Source organism: Cyrtonyx montezumae, unplaced genomic scaffold (assembly GCF_038088225.1).
Source record: "Cyrtonyx montezumae isolate F1298 unplaced genomic scaffold, pur_monq_1.0 scaffold_0, whole genome shotgun sequence".
Taxonomy (NCBI): domain Eukaryota; kingdom Metazoa; phylum Chordata; class Aves; order Galliformes; family Odontophoridae; genus Cyrtonyx; species Cyrtonyx montezumae.
Window position 1 is genome coordinate 50,740,629 of NW_027071824.1, and position 6,000 is coordinate 50,746,628.

The following is a 6,000-nucleotide window of genomic DNA, read 5'->3' on the forward strand; positions in this document are numbered from 1 at the left end:
TGCTTACGTATGTACAGCCTAGGTTTCTCTTACTCTCAGAAATCTCTTCTGTATCATTTTGTAGAGTCATGTAGATTGGAAAAGACATTCAAGATCAACTTCAGTCATCAAGCTGACCTACTGAGCCTCATTGCCAAGCCATGTTCCTTAGTGCCACTGTAGCATTTCAGAGCACATCTTATTTTATAGGATTGTCAGATAGCTGAGGTTGGAGGGGACCCAGGAGGCATCTTGTCCAGGCCCTGCTCTAGCAGGGTCAGCTCTGAGGATACACTTCCCACTTTCCTATTTGGAAGAAGTGCGAAGTGCTGGGTTGTGCATTCTCCTGCCAGGACCACAGGGGAGCACTGCACTCATTGGGAATGTGTTGTTCCTCTTTGCATCTTAGGAAGAGAACACATGGCCAGTGCAGAGCTGGGAATGTCTGTGGGTGCTGGCAAAGACCAGTCTGTGGTGGTGATGGCCCCTGGTCTTGGAAAGCAGGAGAGATGTTCCTATAGGATTATCCATCTGTTTTGTGTGGTTTTTGAGGCTAGAATTCACTTGGAGAGTGCAGTACCTTCAGGATCAGAGTGAGACTGAGGTTCATCTTTTTGAGATTCGTCTTTTCCTTTATTAGTGTAATTAAGCTGACAGAAGCTATTGGGATTGAGAGGGGTAGGGGGAAGATTGCACCCTGAGGAAGGTGGGATGGTATTAAAATGTGACCGTAAGCAGCTGAGTAGCTGCCCACTTGCGTGCAAAGCAACCTGTGTGCTGCTTCAGCCCAGGCAGGGCTGGCTATAGGGGCAGTGCTCCCACCAGCAGCACCCACCTCTCTGAGCAGTGCCATGCCCTCCTTGCCACCCCCCAGAGGAGTCACATCAATCAGGCTGGGCTGTTCAAGCCTGCAGGATGTACAGCATGAATTGTGATGGCAAGGAGCCACATGCACGCGGCAGCACTGACCCCTCTGCATCAAAAGCACACCAGCGCTTTGACTTAGCACTGGGGTCTGTGTCTCCCCTATCACTGTCTCTGATTTAAATAAATATGGGCTGCGTGCCCTTTTGCTCTTCTGCAGATCTTCAGTGATCCCCCACAACTTCAGATTTAATGTTCTCAAGGCTGTGTCCAGACCCAGCAGAGGTTTTTCTGTATGCATCCTGCTTGCCAAACCTCCCTTGCAGATCTGATTACACAAAGCATCATTCATTTTCTGAAATAAACCTGCTCTCTTGTCTGGTGCCATTCTAGTACTACCCTAAAGGAAAATGTAATTTGATTTTATATTTAGTGATCTCTGCATATAGCACACGTGAAATATGCCGTGTAAATCTATTGTCTTAAGAGACAGATGGAAAAGTAAGGAATTCAAACCCATAAACAAATATAACCATTGACTATAGCAAAATGCCATCTCAGGCAAAATGCCAGAAGTGCTCACTGCTGTATTTGTTATAGGCTGGGATTTTCAATGCTCCTACGGGGCTCAGTGGAGCCCTTGTGACAGCACCCAGCAAAGCCAAGGCTGGGTTTGGCTGCTGCACATAAATGGGGGCCAGTCCTGGAGCCTGGCACTGGCAGCAAGGTTTTGTCATTTTGTCTCTATTCGTGTATGAATGCTACGAAAAGGCTCTTCTGTTTTACTCAGTAAAACCTGCTGTGTCCCTGTTCAAAAATAGGCAAGTAAAAAGAAACAGGCACATTATACAACAACTTATTGCCCTTGGCTCACCTGTAGCATTTTCTTACCTGCTGTTTGGAGAAGCTGCCTCCTCCAAAACAGCTCTGCAGACAGTGCCATGCCTCCTGAGAGCTGTCCTTGGTGTCAATGGGGCTGCACTACACACCCCTCCCCCTCGTAGTGCCCACGTGCAACACTGGGATCCCCTGCGGAGGGATGGAAATGCTCTACACAAGGGTGGCTCTGATATGTTCCTCTCTGTGTGTTCTTATTTCAGCTCCTGTCTGCTTTCAAAGTGATTTATTGTGCTTCTCAGAGCCAGAAGATGGCACCCAGCTGATCAAAATATTTAGCCATTTATTTAAGATGTCTAAAGCCTATTTTCAAAACTGACTTATGCAGATAGGCATCTTTATCCTGTTGTCTTCTAATGAGCCTCAGATTCAGAAATGATGTGATAAAATGTACATGTTCCTATGGATGCAGTGTAAAAACGCCGTGCATGCTGAAATCGGCCATGTCTGCTACAGAGTAGTGGCTCTGTTTTCTCTTTTAATTTGATACTGAATCATCCGTGACAGAAAAAAACTTGCATCAGCTGAAATAGTGTGATCCAGCCCCCAGCACTGTGCAGAGCATTCTGTGCTGCATGCTGGGGAGAAGCATCACCACAGCGCATGTTGGGGCACAGTGGCCAACCTCACATACCAGGAAATGTGTGAGCTGCTACTGAGCCTGGGTGACTCTCAGAAGGTTTCCATTGTCAGTTATAGGAGGAAAGAGTAAAGCAGCTCCCCAAGCTCCTCTGCTTTGCACATGTAGCTTGTGTGCCAACTAGAAACATTCCCGATGGAAATGAAAATAAGGTCCTGGCCAACGTCTTACTCAAGGCCTCCTTGAGGTGAGAGCATGGCAGAGACACAGTAAAAGAATTGTATTTTATCCCAAACCACCAACTGGGGATTTTTTTTTCTTTTTTATTCCCAGTTGGTATTAACATTTTGAGAAACATCTCACCTAAATATTGGTGCATTCCCACTGCTATCTCTAAATTTATTTTGGCTCCAAATCGCCTGAAAGACAAGCTCAGCCCTTCATTCTGTGGGGAAAGTATCGGAAGGTCATTGCAGAGATACCTGTAAATTGTTTTTTTAATGCCAAGTGCCTGGCACAAGGGGGAGAACCCCCCGCAGTGGACTCTGCCCATCATTGTCTCCCAGCTGCTATGGCCACCTCCCCTCTCCTGGACCAGAAAGCTGCTCCCTCTTTCAGCACTGAAGGATTTGCTCCTTCACTGGTCAACTCTACCAAAACCAGAAGAAACAGGGGAGATGGTAGAGCATGAAGAGTGAGTACTGGGTGGGCACATCCAATCTGAGCAAGGGGCTCTCAGAAATGGCAGCAGCCTGTCTTCTGGCTGTCATTCTGAATCATAGAATCACCAGGGTTGGAAAAGACCTACATGACCATGCAGTGCAATAGTCCACCTATCACCAGTAGTTCTCTCTAAACCATGTCCCTCAGCACAGCACAGCATCTAAATGTTCCTTGAACACATCCAGGCTCGTTTACTCCTCCACCTCCCTCCCCTTCCCAGGCTGTGTCTCTCAGGATCTGTAAATCAGCATCCAAGGGAAAAAATTCCTTGCATCCTTATTGCAAAAGTACAGAAAATAGCATGGAATTCCTTTATTTTACTATTTAAGAATCTCACCACAGATAGTGCATAAGAAAGACTGCAAAAATTCATGGGAAACTCAGATCAAACAGCAACATTTGGTTTATTTTCAGTTTCCTCTAGACAAAAAATATCAAACTCAAAATGTCCAAGCAAAACCCCACATCAGCTCAAACTCTCCAGGGGGCTCGCAAGCTTGCCCAGCTTATGAGAAAGTGTTGCCACATGGTGCTGGGATGGCCAGCTCAGCAATTCAGCCACATAGTTGCCCTTTCTTCTTCATGCCTGCAGCAGAATTCCTCGTAAATCATCAGGGAAATGAAAACCACCACCTCCGCCACACAGCTGTGTCCATTCACTTCACCCAGTGCTCCATCCACCCCTCACTGCCCGGCCAAAGGAGGAGAGGCAGCAGGAATGGTGAAGGCAGAAGGCTACTCCGTGAGCTCTGATCCAGAAAAGCCCACACAAACCAGTGAGCAATGCCTCCGAGACCAGCGTCTCTCACTTCTGCTTTGCTGTTAAAGATGTTAAGGACTGCTAAAGAACCACCTTAAATTCGCAGAAGTGCTCTATCTTGTATTAGGTACAGTCCTGCCATCTGTCGGATTTTTTTTTAATTAAACCTTTGTTTAATATAAGGGAAAAAAAATAACAAAAAAAGCCTGTGACAGCAGTTGTTTGTTTTTCGTTTCAGATATTTGTTTACTTTGCTACAGTAGTTTGTCAGTCTGGGTAATCCACAGCCCCATCCAGACATCCTTGAGACACAAATATTTACCAGAGGATGAACTACAGCACAATATATTGAGGGAAGTGGCAAGTCTCTGCCTTTTGGGGTAAGATTCCCTTGGATGTCCTGCAACACTGACAGCTCCCAGTGAGCTGGGATCCTTCCATCTTGGGGGCGAGGGGGAGGGGGTGGCAGCAGTCTTTTCCTTGGAGCACTTCCTCTGAGGAGGACACTTCTTCCTTATGAGGAGATGAATCACATCTCAGCATACCTCCATGCCTTTCTGCTGACCATAGAGGCAGCAAAGTGTAGCATCTGGTCAGAGAAGGGCACCTTTCATTGTCTGGAGATCATCCCAGCAGAACAATCTCACCCAAACACTGCACCTGGCCACCCAAAGCAAGCCACTGAGATGTCCTGAGGTGGTTTCCCATTCTCATCCAGCCTTGCTTCCTGCACTTCTGTGACATGGGTGGTTGGAGCCATCCCACCATCTGTGTGACCTTGCAGATTGCCTTTAGCTCCTGGGTCTGTGTGAGGGGCAAACGAAGGCATGTTCAGGGCTCAGAAATGTATGGATTATCATGTTCTGATAAAGTTGGCATATTCACAGTGGGGAGCTTGTCCTCTTCTTGCAGTGGTCTTGTCCAGTTGCAGAGTGCTGCTTTTTTTGTCAGAACACAGGCAAATCTCCTACCTTAAGCCAGCAGGGAGCTAAGGGAAGCCACCACTGGTTGACCATGTGTTCTTTGTTATCTCTATCAAAAACATCAGAAAAGCTCGTATCTGGTCTGCACCCGGAAGATTTTCTTAGTTCAGGATGTTCATCTCCAGAAAGACAGTGTGAAATGTCCCTGCCCTGCCTGCAGCTGGAGCCTGACAACAGTGATGGAGAAAACAGGCAAAACTACTTCCCCAAGCCACGTCTGTGATTCAGGGCAAGGTCCAACATGCAGGGAGACAGCCTGGGGCACATACACATGGATGAGTGATGCTGGCCAGGGCCCAGCTGTGACATTAGTGAGAAGGTGACATTAAGTGAAGCACAGAGTGCACTCCAGCCTCTTGCCATGGGCAAGGGCACTGCCTTGGTCATATCCCAGGAGTGTGTACTGCATGTGCAAGGGTAAGGCTCAACTACCAACAAAAATTTTTGTAGATGTAATGGAAACAGATACCACAGCCATGGCAGCCCAGAGCTCAGCTCACTGGAGATGTCCACTTGCTTTTCCAAAGGCAGAAAATGCTTTGGGGCATCTCATGGATTCCTCTTGAACACAGACTTGCCCCACTCTCTTTGAGCATCAACTTGAGAACCAAAACCACCTCAGAAATGGGGTAAAACCATGGTGCAAGAAGTCCACTGGGGTCAGAAACCTGTGCAAGCTTGGTGCGACACATGAGCAAGCCACTACCAAGGAGATAGAGCTACTTGCTGCTGTTGGCTAGAGCTATCCCCTCTCTTGCAGATGGCTGTAACAGCTGTCATTGCTGCCATCAAAACGACCTGGTCTTAATTTTCTTTCATTTCTTTCTTTCTGACAGGAGAAATTGCTGCACTTGGAAAGTAAACAGCTTTTGTTGCAGTTCTGAATGTCAACGCTGCTCTGAAACACTTAGGAAAAAGGCACACAGAGCTCAGGAGAATAAACAGTGTTATGTACCAGTTGTTAGTGTGTTCATCGTGCCCTAGGAGCACCTGATGTCTGAATGAAATTAAAAGGAAAGATGGGAGAATCGGCCTCCTGTCAGACATGATGGTTCAGGGAATGTGACTGTCCCCAGCTCCATTGTGTTGCTCCCTCCATATGTGTCCAGCTGTGCTGTGATAAACACAGGAAGAACAAGGCAATCCCTCCTGGTCTGTGTCATGAAGCACGAGACATAACTTAAAACCCAAGACTCCTACACACAAACATAGCC